Source organism: Panthera pardus, unplaced genomic scaffold (assembly GCF_024362965.1).
Source record: "Panthera pardus isolate Hobbes unplaced genomic scaffold, ASM2436296v1 HiC_scaffold_1, whole genome shotgun sequence".
In the NCBI taxonomy this organism is placed as follows: Eukaryota; Metazoa; Chordata; class Mammalia; order Carnivora; family Felidae; genus Panthera; species Panthera pardus.
Genome location: NW_026526654.1, coordinates 25,004,794 through 25,026,709, shown reverse-complemented (window position 1 = coordinate 25,026,709; position 21,916 = coordinate 25,004,794). Strand labels below are relative to the sequence as shown.

The following is a 21,916-nucleotide window of genomic DNA, read 5'->3' as shown; positions in this document are numbered from 1 at the left end:
TGCCCAGGGTACAGTAGGCAGTGAGCTTTCTGGGAGGTCAAAATGGGAGAGATCCAGAAAAGCTTAAACTGTGGAAGAGGTTCTGTGCAGAAGCAATACTTGAGAGAGAATTTGAAAGATGGATATGAATTTGAGGAGACACTAGAGGAACAAGGTGTGGAATAAACAAACATCTGATTGTATTTTTTTCCTGAGCAATTTACCAACTTGACATAAGAAATGCTTAAAAGCAAAACGTTTCCATGCCGCTGCATACCTGTCCTCCATCCCTCCCTGATCAATAGCTTAACCTACTCAACAAAGTCAAGGCTTCATTTTACAAAAAGAATAAAACCAAATTTTTACGTTAATTATTGTTCCTAAAATAAGAGATCAGACCATTCGAATTTAGACACAGTTTATGGCTTTAATATTAAAGTCCTTTTACAATCATATCTTTAGAACTTCATTCAATTAGGGAATGTAAACACCATTGCTCTTGGGTGAGATGATCTCTGAATACTTCACGGGACAGTAAATATGGTTTAAAAGTTCAGCTCAGGTTTACAACTGGCTAGGAGAAAAAGAAAGAAAGAAAAAAGAAGAGGTATTGCGTCCCTTTAAAAGCTTTACAACAGCGTGTGCATCGATACTGCTTGTGTAAAAGGAAATACATGTGCACGTGCTCGTCTATACAAAAATTAGTTACTGCAGGATACACGAGAAGTTACTAACAGTGCTGGTCTCAGACGGGAACTAGGCTCCGTGATAAAATGGAGACGAGCCTCACATTCCCCTTTGCATGCCTGTCACCTTCGTTTGAGGCCACCAAGAATGCGATGGCAAACTTCCTTCCTGAATTCTCACCACAGGCAGCCAGCACCTCAAACATGCATCTCCAGGTGTTTCAATTTGCCTGAAACTCTATCGAACGCCCCCAATTTTTACCTTCCTGACACTGAGTTCATATTTAAGCAGACAGTTGCTCTGAGAAAGGCATTTAGGAAACAAAAGAAAGAAAGTAGTTTACTTGCAAAGAAGTTTAATGAGGGAGCCCAAGTTTTAAAAAGAGTAGCTGAAAAACAAAACAGAAGTTGGGGTGCCTGGGTGACTCAGTCAGCTAAGCGTCTGACCTCGGCTCAGGTCACGACGCCACAGTTCATGCGTTTGAGCCCTCACATCACGCTCTGTGCTCACAGCTCGGAGCCTGGAGCCTGCTTCAGATTCTGTGTCTCCCTCGCTCTCTCTGCCCCTCCTCTGCTCACTCCCTCCCTCTTTCTCTCTCTCTCTCTCTCTCAAAAATGAATAAACATTCAAAAACAAAACAAAACAAAAGCAAGCAAAAAACTGAAATAAAAAAAAAAAATCAGGGCCCTGGATGGCCCACTCAGTTAAGTGACCACTCTTGGTTTTGGCTCAGTCGTAATCTCATGGTTCTTAGGCTCAAACCCCGCTGCAGCACAGAGCTTGCCTGGGATTCTCTCTCTCCTCTCTCTCTTCTCTTTCCCCTGCTTGTGCTCTCACTCTCGCTCTTAAAATAAATAAATAAACACTGTTTTTTAATTGCCAGATAAGCAGTGTTACCAAGTTTACATTTAGTCTGTTCATGGCGGGAAAACAGATTTTGTCACAGTATTTTATCTACAAAGGTCACCACATGTCTTCAGATGTCAACATTGAAACTGTCATAGATAAAATTATCTTTGATGCGGTCCATAACTTTCAGGGACAGCTATGGTTTCATTTATTATGGGGATTCCAAGCAGACAGATGGATCCCCTGGAAGACCGTCTTGGTTTATCTCAGGATGCAAAGTACTTTTTAAAAATTTTTGTCTGACTACAGTGCATGATTTCTCATGCGCACGAACTCGTCACAGAGGCAGGGCCAAATGTCATATTGTTTTTAGACATACTTAGCATTAAGAGATAATAGGATCCATCTCACTGAGGCCACCATCATTGTTATGGTCTCTGCCTGCAATGTCCGCACCCCATTGTGACTGTACAAGTGACTAATGTCAGCCCCCTGTGACCATCTCACACGACCTCAAGGAGAAGTCAAAAATAAGAACTGGAAAACCAGTTAAGCAGAGGCCTGCAGGCAGTATTTTTGACCAAGCGGACACAATAGACACAATGTATTAAGTTGACCCAAGGGACTTTCCCATGTCCCTGTGGAAATCAGAAACCTGAGTTTTTACAACCAAACAGATTACACCTTCTGATGCACAGCTATTTGGAGAACTGCTTACAAGCATGCAGGCCCTTTCCCTTTTTTGTATATATAATCCCCTGTAGCTAACCAGCCTCAGAACAGTGCCTCAGAGCGATCTGAAAGACTGTCTCCTGGGCTGTCGTCCTCTGCAGGACAACGAATAAAAAGCATTTACAAACCTACTTTGACCTTGGCTTTTTTTCAGTTGACACCATGCTGCCCCATCTGCTTCCTTCCTGAACTGTCAGCAGCAGCACTTACAAAGAAACCACAACTCCGATCTTTTTAAAGTGTCTGATGGGTTATGAAGATGCCACCCCAAACATACCACTTTAGCATGAGAATTATTTTGACTCTGAAGGTAATTGACAAGAAGCTGTCTGCCCTTCCCCGTTTGCCTAAAAGCAGGACACAAAGATGTGTCCTTCACCAACTCCCCCATCTCCTACCAGGAAGGACAGAAGTTAATCATCAAAGACAACAGTACACCCTGATCAGCCTATAAATGGCGCCAGAGGAATCTATGTAACAAATTTTACTAACTAGCCTATCTGCCATTAGTTTCCCATTTTTTTTTGCTTTCCCACCATTTGCCAGCCAGGAAACTTAGTCTTTTTCCTTGGTCTTGTCGCTTCTGTACAAACTTACTGTTCTTTTGTTAAGATGCTATATAGGACCAAGTTCTCACCACCCCTTTGAGCTACTCATCACTGGGTACTCCCACATGTATGCACAATGCACAGGTTAATAATCTTCTGTTTTCTTTGTTGTTTTTTCTTGTTAATCTGTCTTTTGTCAGTCTTATTTCTAAGGCCCCTGCTGAGAAGCTGAGACGGTAGTGATCAAAAGTGTTTTTCCTCCCCTACACCCCAAAAGTTGACTAGCAGTCCTCTTAAACACTGATAAATATATTCAAAAGCAATTCTCCAGTTTCTCCTATCTTAGTCAGACCATTTTCTATCACAAAATAGGCTAAATATCTTATCACACCTCCTCTGTTTATCTCTCCTGCCTTCATCTAAACACATTCTTCTTGTAGCATCTCCCTAGAATTCATACCCTCCTGCAAAACAATAATTTGAAGACTGGAATCAAGTGACCCTTAGTTTTCTTTTATCTTAGCAAGTCTATTTCATATCCTTGTATTGTTGTCTTTAAAATAAATCTCCTCTTCCTTAACCATGTTTTTGTTCTTTGTTAACCCTTTCTTCTTAAACTGAGTTAATCAAAACTGAACCAAATGCTCTCACAGGAATCTCACTAATGCAGTGTGTAAATGAACTACTCCTTTATTTTTATGGCTCATATTTCATTTTAATATATCTCGGAATTACGCCAGCTTTTCACAAGAGCACACCTACGTAGCTTCCCCGCCCCCCTTTATATTCAACTATGCCTCCTACCTGATAGAGTTGTTGACAAGTTTAGTGGGATTATGTATGAAGCATGCTCATTAGAATTCCCGGCACGTGAAAAGCACTCCAGAAATGGTGACTCTGTATATTCTCGATAGAGAGTCGATGAGTATATAGGAAGAGAGGTTGCTCAAAATGCACTGTAGGATATATTTAAGGCAATGAATAGACATATATTTGTGCACCTGACTTTAAGACAACCCATCATATGGAAATTGGAATTTACAGAAGTAATATGTGACTTGGGTGCCTGTTATGAAGAAGACCCTTGCCTTTGCTCAGACTGTTCTCCTTCATTCCCAGGCTCCAACAGCTAGAACTGCAAGCAACACTCCCAGATTTCAGCTAGATAGATGAGCCACACTCACACAAGGTAATCCATTCTGACACCACATATTAAGGATAATCATGTAGGAGCCATACATTCCTGGAATCTGAGGGAAATCCAAACAAGGGGTTGTATTTCTGACCATGGCTCAACGTCATACAAATCCAAGCTATAACAACGAATATAACACAAAACTAAGCAGCTACAAGCCACTACACATTTAAAATAGACACATAACCCAAGACTAATAAAACAGGCATTAACGTATTTCCATATTGATTACACAAAAGGTCCCAATGAATTAGCAGATGCTCATCTAGTTTTATTATATATAACAATTATAACACCTTTACTATATCTTAATGCTGGCCTAAAATGAATGTAGCACAGAGAGTAATTAAGAAATAAACAGTCACGTAGCACAGCGCTTGTGTGTCCCTTAGAAATTTGTCACATGAGCCAGATAACCCAAGTTTCTTTCTAAAAACTTGTCAAGGGAATTTGAGAAGCTGCCTTTTCCCTTCCGCACTGGATGACCAACCTGGAGCATGAGCACACCTTCATGACCTTTTCGCTGCCAGGAGAGGATTGGGCTGAGAACTCACTGATAAATGTGCGATGTTGATCACATTCTTTCCATTGAAAGTATTTCTTTCCTGAGGTAAGGGCTGACCTTTCACCCCCTCCTCAGTTAGAAAGAGCTGTCCCCGGTGTCAGGGGGCTCCCTAAGAGACAAGTCATGTTCAGTCTTTCTCAGCCTTCACTCCGGGAAGTGACAGTGTTTGGTATCTATCAGAGCACTTCACACATCAATGAAAGGCAGTAAGAATGATCAGATTACAACTCTAGACTTTAATTCTTAAGGTAAAAAAAAAAAAGGGTATATACATATTATATAATTATTTTAAAACATATACATGCATCACATTTTTTAAATGCTGCTTACCTTTTCACGTCCATTCCTCCCTCCCGCGAGGCCAGCAAAACCCTTTACAACCACGTCCCAGTGGGGGCCTGCCCAACTGTCCCCTTTTACCTTTCCCTCTGCAGACTTCTAACTTGATGTGTGCCTCTCACCTCCCCCAATACCAAATGTCCAGTAGCAAATACCCGATCTTAGTGTCTGCCCTACAGGGTAGACTGAAAACCGCCTGTCTCACCTTTAGTGCCCACACCATTCCCCTTGCATTTAAACACATGGAGAGCTGCTCGTACCCCAGTTTGCTCTCCCGCATCCAAGAAATCTTCCTCTGCGGCCCCAACCAATGCCATCTTCCCCATAGAGCCTTTTAGATTAACCAGCAAAGGCCTTTGGTTTCTTCCTCTAACTAACCCTCATTTTTAAGCACCCATCTTAACCAAACATCCCAACAAGTATTCAAGTACAGTATCATTTAAGAGGTGGCAGATGTTACATGCCTGACATATATTAGGTTTAATCTTTACCATCCTACAAGGACTGTTATGTGTAAAGCGAAGATAATGATGCGTTTTTTATTAGGTAATCATGAAGATGTAGTAATTTCTGGCCCACAGTGGGAGGTCAGTAATTAATGCTCAACTGATGAATGAATGAATAACCTGAGAGCACACAGTAGTTCATAAAGGCGAAGTACCCTGTCAACCCAGGAGAACAAGAAGATCTGTTCTACACAAGTCGCACAAGCTGTCTGTCATGTGCTGACACCCTGCTGAACTACACATTCCTTTTCTAGAGGCTTGAACAAATTGAAATTTCTTCCTTCTTTAATTCAAATCTACATCCTTCGCCTGCTCCCCTTGGGTCCTGGCTCAGCTCCCAGGAGCCACACAAGGTAGAATCGGAGGGAGGGCTGCGCCTCTTTTTTTTTTTTTTTTTTTTTTTTTTTGCCACACCACCTAGATTAGCGCTGGGGAGTGGGCTCCCCCGGATAGCTAGGAGAGTTGGTCACACCCCCAACGCACACGCTCACTGTGAAAGCAAAACCTCTCGGAAAAAGGTGTATTTCGAGCACGTGACAAAGTTTTATTTCAGACTCGCAGGTAAGAGGCAGCAAAAGGAAAAGGTTTGTTCACAAAAACAGTCTTAGGAAAGGGCCCTTTTGGAAATACAAAGAATTTCTAGATAAGTGGATCCTCAAACTTTAGCTGCCTCCGAATCTCACTCGCAGGGCTGCTTAAGACACCTAGCGCTGGAAACCAGTTTCTGATACTGTAGGTCCGAGGTGGGACCCAGAATTGGCATTTGAAGCCCTTGCTGCTGTTCCGGGGACCACACTTTGAGAACCACTGGCCTACACTCGAAATAAAGTTGTTCAGGTGCAAGATCGATTTTACAGAGCCGTGATGCTGCCGCGCTCTTCCACGTTTGGCAAGTAACTCAGGGTTATGCCCTCGGAGCGGCCCTGAGTGCGCCTCTACCCGGAGATACGGAGCCGCCCGGTTCCCCTACGGGCAACGCCCGACCGGGGCCACTTGAGCGCACAGCAGGGTCTGGCTTTTCAAGTTGGGATACTCGGGGAATTTAGCTTGAGGTGAAGTTGTCTTTCGTTCCCCGGGAGGCAGACGGAGCGCTTTCTCGGAGCAGCACCCTCGGATCACCGGGGGCGCGCCGGGCGCCGGGAGCTGCGGGACTCGGGTGGGGCGTGGGCCGCCCTGCCGCCAAGCCCCACATCGCGCATGCGCAGCAGAGCCTCAGCTGCCGGCCAGGAAGGCGCCCCGGAAGTGGCGGTGCGGGGCGGCCGCCGTCTCGGGGTAGGGGGCGCTAAGATTGGCTGTTTCGGTTCCACGCTCGCTTATCCTTCAAGTCCTCGTTCTCCAGTGGGCTGGCATTAATGAGCCAGGTTACTCAGGGCAAGGGATTCGTTGGAAATTTGATTCCTTTAAGGGACTAAAAAGGGAGCGCTGCCGAAACCCGGGATCGAACCAGGGACCTTTAGATCTTCAGTCTAACGCTCTCCCAACTGAGCTATTTCGGCGCCCTTTCAGTTCTCTTTAAAGTAGACTATCACTGAACTATTTGCGTCCGCCCCTTCCGTCTGTTCTCAGTCACTGCTGAAGAGTGTTCCTTCCTTAAACGCTTGCGTCAGAACTCCGCTCTGTTCTTTACCAGCCTGAGCCGCGTAAACCTTACTTTCTTCAACGTAACCGGCATTTCTGACTCAATTATCAGCCACGGGGCCGCCGAGCGCGCCGGAGCGCCAGCTGCCCGGGACGCAGTCCGGGGGTCCGGGCCCCGCGGCTCCTCCGCGCCTCCCTGGGCGGGCTCGTCCCCCCAGTTCGTCCCCGCCGTCCGCGGGGAGCCTCCTGGCCCCGCGAGGCAGACCCTTCCCGCCGATCCGCGCCGGCCTGTGATCGCACACGTGTGTCACCACGGAGATGAAGGAGCGGACAAGGGCCTGGAGGCAGGATTGAGCCTCCCTGCGACCCTCCGAATGCCCCGGGAACATACCACCACTCTGCACGGAGTCTGCCTGGCACACCGAGGGCGCTCCGTAAGAGCTCGGCGAGCTCATTAGGGACGATTTTCCAGTATCAATGCTACTTCTACACCCGTAGACAAATGTTTCCGAGGCGTCCGCTACGTGCCAGGCGCAGACATTCTGCAAAGCCCAAACATCCTATTGTTTTATATACTTTTTCTTTCCGATTAATTCGTGATTTTCTAAAAGCCCTAATGATTACCGTACCGCCCTTTTGGCCCGCCCTTTAGAGCTCTGAAATTAGGTGGAACCTTCACAGGCAATCTTGAGAGATGCATGGATGAGTGCATTCGAATGTGAAAGAAAAAAAGGATGAAAGATTGAATATTGGAAGCGTTTGTAATCTCTAAGGTGCAGAGTCGCTTTCTGAGTTCCTTTGTTGTGTCGAATGCAGCTAAGACAAGAGCTTGAGATTTAAAAGACCTTGTAGCTAAGGAGGAAAAAGAGACTCAAAAGACCTTGGGGTTGGACGTTGATCTGTGAGGGCTTTGCGGGGCTTAGAGTGGAAGAAGAAGAAATTCGGAGCACCTGCCTGGTGCAGATCGTACAGAAAGAGACGAGAAAAGAGAATATTTTTTACAGGCTTTCGTGTGCCATGAATGTAGGTACCTTTCACATTCTCTTCAGCACATTGCAGGTGAAGACTTGAACCTGGGTGGCTAGGAAAGTGGCAGGTAAGTGTTGATGGGATTTGGGGGGGGAGGGGGGAGAAAGAAGGTCCAGCGTCTAAGGGGAGATGGAGGAAAAAGGATAGGAGAGCACAACCATCAAATTTCACGTTTTCACCATGCCATGCGATAAGATCCTTCTGCAAATTACACGATCATGGAAACTACGTGGTAGCGGTGATCATTTGTTGAGTGAAGGCGCATCTCAGAATGTTAAGTGTTGTGATGCATGTCAGGATGAACTGGGTGGCCGCACAGCTCGGCTTGCCCAGCACAGTCCTTGTTTGCACCTGTTGTCCCAGAACCCTGTCATGGTTAGTTAGTACCTCTTTCACTCTTCAAAAGTCTCCAGCGCCTGGGAAAAGAAACAATGTGATCCCCCAATTTATCAAGTGTGCAAAAGGGCCACAGCTTGGTACTACATAACGAACTCTACTGGTTACACCATTAGTGACACGATTTTTAACATCGGCTCAGTATTTGTTGTCGCTGTTTTACCAAGGGAACTGGAAGTTTCCAGGGCTTAGTGTCACAGTTTCCCAACTGTGCAGCAAAGCACCCTGCAGTACTGTAGCGCGGGATATTTTACACTTCTGAGGGAAACAGTGATAACTGGATATCTTTGGGACACCGCGCGAGCTACTCAATAGCTCATAGTTTCGGCAATAGATCAGTCTACATCGCTTTCAGTGACATCATCACTTTGCAAAGCTAGGTTTTTAGCAGTTCTGATAAAAAGCAGTTGCCCGTGACAATAAATGCGTTAAAGGAAATAAAATGGTTATGTCCAAGCTGCTTCAAGGCTTGAGAAATTGTGCCCTACCCAACAGGTGCACACACCCCACAGGTAAGTAGTGATGGCTCTTTACAGATGAAATAAACATACAACTTTCTTTCAACTTCTGTATATAATTTTTCCAAACAATTACAAAGCTTGTGGACATAAACACTTACTAAGTTATTTGGGCCTGAATGTTTAATAAAAGGAACTGTTCAGCATTTCTTTTGTCATGGGAGCATTGGAAAAAATTACTGCGACACTAAGAATATTATGAAAGTTTGAAAACCTCTAGCCTAGTGCCTTAGTGTTGACAGCAGGAATGATAATTATTACCGAATTTGGGAGAAAATCTGGCTTTGTTCAGTGAGATTGCAGAGGCGAGAAGAACCGTCAGAACTTCCACAGAGACCAAGTGCCAAGAGCTAATGTGAAGTGTAAACCTGTGCACACACATCACAGTAAGGGACAAATGATAAAGATGTTGGCATTCAAATGAAGATAAGATGTTGAAGAAGCCTCCATGTTGAAAAGAAGCTTTGCGTAGGCTGCAGTCCTGTCTTCCAAATTAGCCCTAGGATTTTGGCAATCCAGTCTCATTACCTATGATAACTATGAAAACTAATTACGACAACTAACTGGAAAACCTAAGAATAATACAACTAAAGAGAATATGTTGTACATAGTTACAACATCTAATACATTTTTGAGCTCCTGTCAGTTGATAATGTGTCCTTAGCTTCATTCCTAGGGCCCCACAGCACACACACACAAAAATAGCACTTATTTTGATTTGCCTCTGATTTGGATCAACATTTCTCAAAAGTGTTAAAAAGATGGAAGTGTATCCAAAGGACGTAGGAGCCAGTTTGAAGGGGCTCCCGCTGGCCAAATCTGATACAATCAGAACATCAAAATAAATAAGGAGAGTAATAGATTATTTACCTTTTGGATAAAATAAAAATCCATGAGTACAATAGTAGAGGGGAGGGGACTGAGGGTTCTGGTTTACAGGTAAGTGACTTGTGCGAACTGATTAAAGTGGATGGAGTGGTGGCAATGGACGTCACCATTGTCTAAGCATCATAGTAACGACTGGCTCAGTCAGGAACCGTGAGTGGATGCCACTAAGCCTGTCGGACCATTGTATGGCCTCAAAGTGTCTCTACAGATTGCATAATAGTTGCAAAGAGAAAAATAGAAACCATATAAATAAATGGTGAAGAAATGGGACAACGCCTTGATCTAGTCATAAAGATTAATATCACCAATGAATGACATTCAGATATCACGTGCTGCCTAATGTGATTCTCTGGAAAGGATACAACATCCGTTATATAGTGGTCCGACCAGGAATGCAGAACCTGACCTTAATCATGAGGCAACATTGAACGAATCCAAAATAAAGGTCATTCTAGTAAATGACCTGTATTCTTTACAAAACTCTTACACTCGTGAAAAGAAAGACAAGCCAAAGGAACTGTTCCAGATGAAGGGGGAGAAGGAGACATGAGAACAGTGTGATAAGGAGCAGTAGGTGATCCCAGATGGATTCCCAGCTGGGAGGGGAAAATGCTTTAAGGGATATTAACAGAACCATTGAAGAACCATTGGAACATGAGCTGTAGATTACATAGAAGTGTTATTATCAGTGTTAAATTTCCTTGAGTTGGGAACCATAGGTAAGAAAATATGCATGTTTTTAGAAAATACATCCTGAACTCTAAAGGGATAAAGAGGTATATCTGCAATCTACCCTCAAGTGGTTCAGCAAAATAAATAAATAATATGTGTACAAATACAGAGAGAGAATATAAAAAAGTATATGGAGAAAAATATTAAAAGTTGGTGAATCTGAGTTAGAGATATATGGCACTTCTCTGTACCGTTTTGTAACTATTCTGAAAATTGGAAAACTCCATTAAAATTTTTTTTGTTAATACAAATGTGGTGCTCTTGTGGAGCCAGACAATTTCAGTTAGAATCACAGATCAGAATGCTAGGGATGGAAGAGAATTTAGGATTAATTTAACCTGATCCACAGATTTTTACATATCAGAAAACTGAGGCCCAGAGACATTATAATTTGGTTAAGGTTACTGTCTTGCTTCGCTTGGACTGCCGCAAGAAAGCACCACAGATGGGTACAGAAATGTATTCTCTCACAGTTTGGAGGCTGTGAAGTCCAAGATCAAGGTGGCAGCCGGATAGGGTCCTGGTGAGAGTTCTCTTTCTGGTTTGCAGATGTCAGCCTTCCCTCTCTGCGCGCTCACGTGTTCTTTCTTTGCTGCACGTGCATAGAAAGACCTCTCTCTGTCTTCTTCTTATAAAGCCACCAATTCTATCAGATGAGGACCCTACCCTATGAGATTTTTTACTTTCATTATCTCCTAAAAGTCCTATTTCCAAATACAGTCACAGTGGGGAAAAGGGATTCAACATATGAACTGGGGCTGAAGAAACACAATTCAGTCCATACTAGTTGCATAATTAATCTGGTGCTGAACTGACTGGGGACCAGTAGAGCATATTCTTTAGTTTGACCAAGTGCTCTGGATATTTTTTTAAGAAAGTCCCTGTTTCAATTAAAAATTGGTATGAGAATCGAAATCTGAAACTGGAATCTGGGGTTAGGGCTCAGCTTTTTCTTGTAGATGCTTTTTTATGGGCATGTCTATGCATTTTGAAGTTCCTGTGTGTAGAAAGTAATACTTTTGCTTGAGGGATATAAAGCCATTTCTCCAAAGTTATATATTAAAGTGGCAACTTGGGGGAGAAGTGTAAAAAAGTTAATAGATTGTAAATATCATCAGTGTGCTGAATTGATCCAAAAGAAGTTAATTTATTTAAAGCCGTTAAACCACAAGTCTATAAAGACCTTATTGTTTTTTGTTTTTGTTGAATCACATACATCAGTATAAAGCCTCTGGGTGTACTTACCAGGCCAAAAACAATCAAGTAAATTATACTCAAGAACAACCTACCAAGCTTTTCGTATGTTCTAATCCAATCCTCCCACATCCATCAAACAAATGCCTAACTAACCATGTGGATTTTGCACAATGCCCTCAAGGCCAGAAAACTTGGATTCTAGAGCTCGAGTTTCAGAGGCATGGGTGATTTTTAAGTGCTGTCAGCTTAATTGCTTGCCTCTCTTTCTTGATGAAGGGGGCCAGCATCCCTACCCCATCTCCCCACTCCACACCTATCCAGCAATTGAGGGGTAAAGCCTGATTATGCACCCAAAGAAATAAGACAAAATAAACTTAGCACAGGAGTTTCTTAAGTCCTCTGATAATTTAAACAAAAAATAAAACAAAACAAAACAGACACAAGAAATAAATCAGTCTGTTCCTTTGTGCCAGTGAAGATACACAAGATCGTGGTATAAAATGACCAGATCGGCTCTCCTCTGTCCAGCAGTTGGAGCTCTCTGGGCACATTTCCAGGGCTGTCCTAAATTACAGGGCAGAAAGCGGGGGCCTGACGTCAGATCCCACCTCTCAGATAGCCGGCCTTCTCCCATCATTAGCAATAGGAAAAGTTGGCTACACCCAGGTTTCCCCAACACATAGAGCTGCATGTGATTTAGAAGGGGCTGTGGCTTCTCTGCATCACTCGTGCTTGGTGTTTTCCCATTCACAGTCCAGTGTACAAATCCTCCTGGACGGGCAGGAAGGAACCTGTCTCACCAGACAGAAGTGCCCTCTTCGGACTGTGCATGTTGTCCTCTGAGCAAGGACTGAATGATTGGATAAGGGGGTATGACTGATGCCTCCCTGCTTGCCCCATAAGGAATGCCAGAAATAAAATCAAAGTGTTGTTCCTCGTCTCCACAAGAAGTAACTTCTGACATTCAATCCCATCGGTGTTTCTGTAATATTTACAGAACGACCTCAGATCAGCTGGGACAATGGCCTCTACCCCATGTGTCAGTCAATGAAAGCGGTTAATGATTGCCAGTATCTCATAGTTATTTGGTGGCAGAGTTAAGACTACAACTCATTCCAGGCCAGAGCTGTCACACTGCACTGTGCTTGTCCCATATCAAACCAGCTTTATCAAAACATTGTGGTTTGTTTAAATCTACAACCCACACGTACTTTGGGGACATTAGGTTTTGAGGCATATGGTCTTCTTGACCTCACTCAGCACCGAATTTTGCCCTAGAGATTAGAAGAATAAAAGACAGATTAACAAGAGAAAGGCAAACAGGGGCTTATTAACCTGCACATTGTGTGGGCACACACGTGGGAGTACCTAGTGATGAGTAACTCAGGGGGACGGTGAGAACTTGGGCTTACACAGCATCTTAGCAAACGAACAATAAATTTGTAGAGTAGTGACGAGACAAAGAGAAAAGATCAAGTTTCTAGGGCAGCAAATTGTGGGAAGGTAAATGTGTGGGAAACTGATGGCAGATAAGTTCAGTTAGTAAAGTTTGTTACATAGATTCCTCTGGCGCCATGTGTGGGCTGATCAGGATGTACTGTCGTCTTTGGTGATTACCTTCTGTCCTTCCTGGTAAGAAGGGAGGGGGGCATCTTTTCCAATTTATGCCGGCTTTTAGGCAAACAGGAGGAAGGCAGAGTTTTCTTGTATCTGCTTCTTCTCAATTGCCTTCAGCTCAAAATAATCCTTATGTATGCCTAAGTGGCGCATTTGGGGGGAGGGTGCATATTCTGTTAATTCTTAGAGAAACATGGAGAAATTTAAATATGTATATTAAGAAATAACTATTAATTTTCTTAGGTATGAAATGATATATTGCCAGTATGTAGGAAAATGCTATGGTTTCTTTTTGGAGATTTATGCTGAAGTATGTGGGGTTAAAGCATCATGATGTCTCACTTATTTTCTAATGTGTTAACACACACACACACACACAAATAAAATCAATATAGCAAAGTGTTGACAGTTGTTGAAGGCAGGAGGAGAAATATCTCTTTCACTTTTTCTATATTTTCTATATGTCCAAAATTTTTCATAATAAACAGTTTTAAAAAGATGAATATTAGTCTTATCTTACAGATCCTAGAAATTTCTAAATACAATGCTATTTTTCACCAAAGATTGAAGAATTATGTTCCTTATTAATGGAATTTTCAGTGTCAGAATGTGACTTAGAGATATATTTTGTAAGACTAGAGAAGCTTTTGCCAAAATCCATAATCAGTCTAAGTAGCCCCTTTGTCCATCTGTTGCTAAGATTTGTTCTCTGTATACAAGGACTATATTTTTGGAATCACCAAATCAGTATATATGGTCTGACAAAGGATTTTTCCCCCTACTTCTGCTTTTACTCACATGAAAGCCTTACAAAGGCATAAAAACCAAGACATGCATAGATGTTATTTTTTGTTTATTTAATATAGAACAAATCACCTTTCTTAAAGAAACATAACACAATTAAAGAAAATTATATTGTTTCAAGAAAATGTGGACTGCAGTTTCCGTATCTTAGAGTCAACTCCAATGTGATTTACAGCAAAATCTTTCTTTAGCTTTACAAGGTCAACTTAATAATCTATCATGACATATGTTGGGGATAAAAATGTCTTCCTTGTCTTTTATTCTTAACTTTTAATTTCCTTTTTGAATCAGGCTTTCAGTTTTGACCTTCACAATGACTAAAGAAAATCAGATTGCAGTAATTAGAATATTGCGGAAACATCATCTAAAACTATGGTTTGATTAGTCCATTAACTTAAGCAACCATAATTTCAACTCCTGAGAATTTTAAACTGATTTAATTTTAGCTGTATGGTTCACCATTCTTTTTTTATGACAGCTGAAATATTTGAGTAAGTCGGAGGTAGCATACTTATTTAGAACGTTACCAAGGCAAAAGGAATGCCTGCAAAGTAGCAGATTAACTTAAGGGAAATGTGTATTTTCTAAACATTAACACATGAAGTTTTCCCTTGATATGTAACATGCAAATACCTAAAAGGAACATTGTATATTGGAGGCTTTTTTCTGGGCAAAGAAAATTGCTTTATATTTTCACCTAAGCTTATTCTATTAAAAAAAAAGAAAAAAAAAAAAAAAAAGAAAGAAAGAATGTGAAGGTCAGAACTCCAGAACCATTAACCAAACTTTAAAAATTTTCTGGAAATAGAATGACATTTCTCAAGGGCTTATTTGGCCTATTTTATTTACTATCCCCCCACTCTGTAAATTTTACTCAGCATTTTAACCTGAAAATGTGCTTTGTCTCCTCTCCTAACTCTATAGTTAATGCTCACAGCTATCTTCATTAAGTGAGATTTGCACTCCAAGTCAATAGATGAGGGACTAAGCAAAGTGTAGAACTGCCATTAGATATTTGATTGAAGGGTTTTCCATCAGTTTAGAGCCAAGGGAGGGAGACCATGAATTAGAATTATTTCTTTTGCTTCTTAAAACTGACCTAATTAAGTCAAGATGATGAAAAGGGGGCTTCCCACTCTCTGCAGTTAGGATAGAAAGATTACATTGGTAAAATAGAAAGTTTTCCACCATTGGGTAAAACTCATCTTTTTAAGAGTGTGTCAATTAGAACATAATGAGTTTGGCTATAAACACAAGAGTATTAGAAATACTATTAAAGCTAAGAAAAGATCAAAGAGCAATTATTCAAAATGTAACCTTAAAAATAAAATTGCCAGTTATTTTACCAGCAAAAATGGGTTCATTGGGAAAAGCACGGAAAGAAACCTGCTGAGGCAAAACCATAGGCAATTCTGGAGAACAGAGAGACCGCTTTTATAGAGGAAAGAGGGGAGGCTAGAAGGGGCTATTATAAACTGTAAGTCCATTGGAATAAACCAGGAGTTTGAAGTATAGGAGCTTCTCGTTGGCTGAGCTGTGACTGTCTCTCATTGGGCTTTTGCAGGAGGGGAGGGATAGAGAAAACTCCCTTCCTGCTGCTGGGATAGTAAGGTATATGGACTAACAAGGTCCCTCTCTTCTTATTGGGTCTGTCATTGAAAACTAGTGCTGAGTAGGGCGCCTGGGTGGCTTAGTTGGTTAAGCCTATGACTCTTGATTTCAGCTCTGGTCATGATCTCACAGTTCCTGAGATCGGGCTCTGTGCTGACAGTGCAGGGACTGCTTGGGATTCTCCGTCTCCCCCTCTCTCTGCCCCCCTCCCATTTGCATGTGTGTGTGCACCATGTTTGTGCTCTCTCTCTCTCTCTCTCAAAATAAATAAACATTTAAAAGAAGAAGAAGAACGCCAGTGCTGGGCATGAGAGGTCCCCCTGCTGGCCCTCTGATTCCATTCGAAATGAGGTTTCCTTTTATTAATTTTTGCAAAAGATATGTTTCTACCATGAAGAACCAAAGTGAGGGTTAAAGATCAGTCCTAAACAGCAACAGAATGTAAGTGAAATCAGTAGCCAGTGCAAAACTTGCAAAACGGTTTAACTCTTGAAGTGTGAGGTTCAAGGAAAAAGTGAGCATTAAGTGGTCAGTGGTGTTAGAAAAAGCAAGGGGCTCTGCCTGGAGTGGGGGCAGAGAGCAGAAGAGGGAGATGGATGGATGGAAAGAGAGGCAGAGAGAAACTGAGAGACCAAGAGACATGACAAAGACCCTGCTCCATTAAAACCCCACAGACCATAGAGATGCCGAGGGTCCAGGTGGTGGGATACAGAGATGATTACACTCCCAGGAGCAACAGGTCTGGTGGGGTGCACAAACCCATAAACTTGTGAATCGTTTGAATACAGAGCGATGTGGTATAAAAGACAGAACCTCAGCATCTGCTGGCAAGGCCAAGTTGGTGCCTTGGGGCACTAGGTGGCAAGTGTGAGGACAGCCCGGACAGAGCTGCCAGGAAGGAGGGAGAGCTCGCCCGTGTATGCATAACCCTTTGGAATTTGAAGCACTTGAGCATCAGGGAACTAGAGCATATTTCTATACCAGGAAGTGGTTTGATTTATAAAAATGCAAGTCCGGGGATGTATGAAGGAAAGGTCTGAGTGGGGAGGGTCCGGAAGCAGGGAAACCAGAGGGGAGGATGTAACAATAAGTGTTATAAGGCAGTGATAGTGGGAGCTCTGGAAGAGACACCAGATTTCAGAGATGGTCAAGGAGGAATCTTTAGGATTTAGTGACTATAGAAAGGGACAGTGAGAGACAGTCAACGGTGGTGTCACAGTTGGTGGCTTTGGATAAGGTGGATGGTGATAGCTTTTGTGAAGACTGCAAACACGGGGCCAACTAATCCAGGGCTGTGGAGGAGGGGAGTTCCCTCCTGTACCTGTAAAAGTTGAGGTATCTTCTAGAATCCAGATGGGTGGACCAAGGAAGCAATAGGCACTTTGAGCCTATAACCCAGGAAAAAAAGGCAGGTGCTGGGAAAATGAAAGGTGGGTATCATGGTCGCCATGAGCATGGCAGTTGAGGCAACAGGAATGAATGAGACCACACACAGAAGGGATGTGAGTAAGGAGGCCGAGGAAGGAATTCTGGGAACACCATCACTGGGGGCAGTGGTTCCCAACTAGGGATAATTTTGCTCACCGGGGTACAGTTGGCAATGTCTGGAGGCATTTTTGGTTGTCGCAACCGGGGCGGGGGGCATGGGGATGGGGGATGAGAGGTCAGGGATGCTATTAAGCCTTCTACAATGCACATGACATCTCCTCACAACTAAGACTTATCCAGCCCAAAATGTCAGGTTAGGGAATGGGCAGAAGAATACGAAGCAGCAAGGGGGGGAGAGGAGGGAAATGATAAGCAAGATGGGAGAGAATAGTGCCTCCAAAGGCAAAGGAAGAAGGTATTTTAAACAAATGGGGACACGAGCTGCCAGGTAATGAGGAAGAAAATTGGCCTTTCATTTCTTATTTAGGAGGCTGAGTGAGGATGGTGAAAACAGACTCAAAAAGTAATGGGGCACAAGTCAGAGGATCCAGAGGTGAACACATGGAACACTGAGTGGGGACACTGTCTCAGGTTTCTTGGTAAACAGAGAAGGTAGACCAGATAGGAGGCAAGGAAAAATTTTTTTTTGTTTGGGGAACAGAGACTCTTGTTTTCTCTATTTTTTTTCCTGTGAAATAAGAATAAATTACTTTTAATTTATGTACTAGGCACTAGCTGAGTGTTTTACATGCAATATCTTTAAAATTCATAATAGGGGCACCTGGATGGCTCAGTCAGTTAAGCATCCAACTCTTGATCTTGGCTCAGGTCATGATCTCATGGTTCATGACTTGGAGCCCCACACTGGGTTCTGCGTTGACAGTGCAGAGCCCCCCTGAGATTCTCCCTCTCTCCCTCTCTCTCTGCCTCTCCCCCACTCGCTCTGTCTCTGTCTCTGTCTCTCTCTCTCAAGATAAATAAAGAAAGCTTTAAAATTCACAATAACTACTATTTCCATTTTACAAAGGGGGATATTGAGCCCCAGTTGAAGAAATGTGCAAAAGATCACAGAAGCAGGAAGTGGTGAACTGGAACTTTGAACTTGAAGTGCTGGGGGCTCTCATAAGCTTGGTGGTGTTTCATGTTTATCCTGCGCAGATCCTGCAGTTGCTCATTTTTAGTTGCCTGTTTTGATGGATCAAAGGCAGTGTCCAAGGCTGAGAAACAGGTCAGGACAGCGTTACAACTAACCATGGTGCTCACTTGATTCATGCCCAGTGGGAGGCTAACAAAATGATACTGGGACACGGTAGCCCTCCATCCCAGATTTAGAAAGGTGGGTTTATGCTTCCTTAAGAATTCACCAGCAGTATGATTCCATGTGGCTGATTCCTTGCTCAGTCCCTCCAAGCAGGTGACAGCCCAGAAGGAAGTCTGTCTGGACATGGTTGTCCTGGCACTCCCCTGGGCTGATCCTCTTCCGGAATGTCCTCAATCGCAGAATGAATGGTGGAAGGAAATTCATAGGAGTGATGTATCTAGATCTCTAGGATTTTTTTTTTAATTTTTTTTAACGTTGTTATTTATTTTTGAGACAGTGAAAGACAGAGCGTGAATGGGGGAGGGGCAGAGAGAGAGGGAGACACAGAACCGGAAGCAGGCTCCAGGCTCTGAGCCATCAGCCCAGAGCCCGATGCGGGGGCTCAAACCCACAGACCGCGAGTTCGTGACCCGAGCCGAAGTTGGACGCTTAACCGACTGAGCCACCCAGGCGACCCTAGATCTCTAAGATTTTGTGAGCTTGAGCACATCTCCTCCAAGGTGAGTCAAGAATGTTCAAAGGTGAGCGCCAGTTTTCACCTTTGCTCTGGCCCCGGAAACACAACTCCAGGCCCCTGTGACCATTGCATCATTTTGCCTCTTTCTACAATAGTAGCAGAAGAATGGGCTGAGAATGACTGAGAGCAGAATAGGGTCAGGAATGTTACAGTGTGATCAAAATTGAGAGCCCCTTCCCTGTAGCATGTAAAAGGGAGCTGGCCAGGAACAGATGAAGGCATTGCTTACAGTTTTTCCTACCTATTTAGGTTTGTGGTACCAATATGTAAAACTTTGAATTTTTTTTCCGGCGATAGCCTATAATATAGGTATAGAATGAGAGAAGGAGAAAGGTTAGGTTCATTCAAGGTTGGGCTAAGTAGAGATAGTGCCGAAAACACAGTAGGTGTTCAACAACACGCAGTGGATGAATAGATAAATGGACGGATGAGACAGCAAGAGAGCAAGCAGCGAAATTAAGAGTGCTAGTGATGAGGGAGTGTGGGGCAAGCTGAGGGCAGAGTACAGGCGAACAACCCCCACCCCACCCCGAGTGGGACATGTATGATATTCCTTGGACACCCCGGCTACCCCAAAACAGGAAAGGACAAAAACACAAATAAGAGTCTCCACCAGTTTACAAGAAAAAGGCAATCCCATCCATGGCCCAAAGTCCAGGAAATCCCTACTGTCTTAATGCTTTACTGGAGGGAAAAACAACCTTAGCCTGACAGTAGCTAGGCCCCCAGTTAAATCTTTAGCTTGTGAAAGTCTCTTTGGAAACTCCTCCTTGACTGTATCTCCCCGGACTCCATAAAACATCACCCCCCGCACTTGCAGTGCAACTCTTCCTGCCCACGGGTCCTGTCCCCGTGCTTGAGTAAAATCACCTTTCTCCACCAAAGACGTCCAAGAATTCTTTTTTGGCCATCGGCTCCAGACCACTCCACCACCACCCCAAAACTTCATCACTAGGAATGACTTTACACCAGTTTGGACCATGGTGGGTTCAGACTGAGTAGGAGGAGGAGTGAAGCCACCTTGGGCATGATGAGATAGACCGTCGTGGCTCATCCGACTGAGGTTCTAGGTGGAAGCAGGATTGGATGGTCCCCGGAGCCCATGTCAGGGGAGATGACTTCAAGGAGATGCTCCAATTAATGTTCAATCATGTCACTAAAAAAGATTTGCCTCAAACACCCCAGTTGGAACACCAGCAACAATATAAACAGTCAAATCAGACAAAAAGGAACACAAGTGGCCAAACACAGACAAAAAGGAACACACAGAGAGATTTAAGCTGGCTAAAGATTACAGAAGTGCAATAAAACAACAGAATGTTTGCATCTTTCAAATCGGCCCAGACCAAAGGGTTTATTAATACCCACGACCGGCCACAGCACAGGCGGGTTCAGCTGTGCCTTTCCAACCTCAGATGCCTGTGCCTTTGGACCCAGAAGTGGCATTTCTGAGCTTTGGACCTTCAGAAGCATGCGCACCTGTGTAGATAGGTGTGTACAGGGATGCTCGAGGCGGCGGTGATTCCAGTCGTTGTACCGGCTGCCGCTAGACATCCGCTGCCTTGACTTGGCTGTGCCTTCATGTTGCTCTGAGACTCATCAAAACTCTCACTTCTCTCCTCAGTTCCTTCCCCCCTTACTCTCAAGAAGAAATTGTAGCCATGCTGAATTCCCTCACCTTCCGTCCCCAAAGGCTCTACATCCAAAATCTTCTCACCTCCTGCCTTTATTGGTCCAGGAGGATGAGGTGAACTGGCCTGGTCCCATTCCACCCCAAAGCTAGTCTTGCCCGTGGTGCCCATGTCAGACGCTGCACCCCAGGAACATCCCGCCCCTGACAATCATCAATCTTTCCTCCTCTGCTGCCCAGGCACCGCTTTACATTAGTACAGAAGTCCCTACCAGGCTAAAAACAAAATAGGGCGGCTTCTGGAAACCCTTCTGAAGGAAAAACTAGATTGCCTCCTCTCCTCTCTGTTATTACCACACTTGCACTTCCGGCCACCAAATGTATGGGTTTTTCCCCACACTGAGCATTTCTCCAATTCTCTGTGGACACCAGCTGGGCATCCAACAATGCAATTCCATTCTGATGCCATCCAAGCAGAGTCGCCATCAGATCCCACAGGACTCCATCTTGATGAGGGCTTAGTCCCACCAGACTGGCCTGACTTCAAATACCCTTGGCAAGTCCAGGTTGTTTCCTCTGCTTCTGACCAATTGCCTATAAATTGCAGGTTCTCATGACACCCTTATGGGGTGTGGTAATTTGCCAGAATAGCTCTCAGAACTCAGGGAAGCACTTCACTGGCATTTACCAGCTTATCATTAAGCATACAACTCAGGAACGGCCAGATGGAAGAGATATACAGGGCAAGATATGGGATAAGGAGGACAGAGCTCCCACCCCCTCCACTGGTGCACCCCAGGGAAAGGCGATCACCAACGTGGAAGTTTGACAAATCTCCTGGTTCAGGAGTTTTTATTGCACTCGATCCTCAGGACCTTCTCCCCTTGCAGGTCAGTGGGCGGCGCTAAGTGACCCCATTCCCTAATTCCTTGATCTTTCTGGTGACCAGCCCTATCCTGAGGCTATCATGGGGCCCCATCTTAAGTCACCTCATTAGTATAAACTCCCTTGTGATCTGAAGGAGCTTATTATGAAAAATAAAGACACTCCTACCACTCAGAAAATTCCTAGGGTTCTAGGAGCTGTGCCAGGAGCCCCGGACAAAGACCAAATAGATTTCTAAAGCACACCTTCCATGACCCTGCATCCTCCAAAGGTTGGCCATTCCTTGACTCTCAACTCCTTGAAAAACTGGGCTACATTTCAATTCTCCAATCTTGGATCCCTAATCACTATTCAATTTTTCTTAT

General features: G+C 43.8%; 1 non-coding gene across 1 annotated transcript; it reads right to left on the bottom strand.

Moving 5' to 3' along the window:
- Window positions 1-6,823: 6,823 nt before the first annotated feature.
- TRNAF-GAA (transfer RNA phenylalanine (anticodon GAA)) lies at window positions 6,824-6,896 on the bottom strand. The gene has a single exon. It is a non-coding gene; the product is annotated as a tRNA-Phe (tRNA).
- Window positions 6,897-21,916: the final 15,020 nt, after the last annotated feature.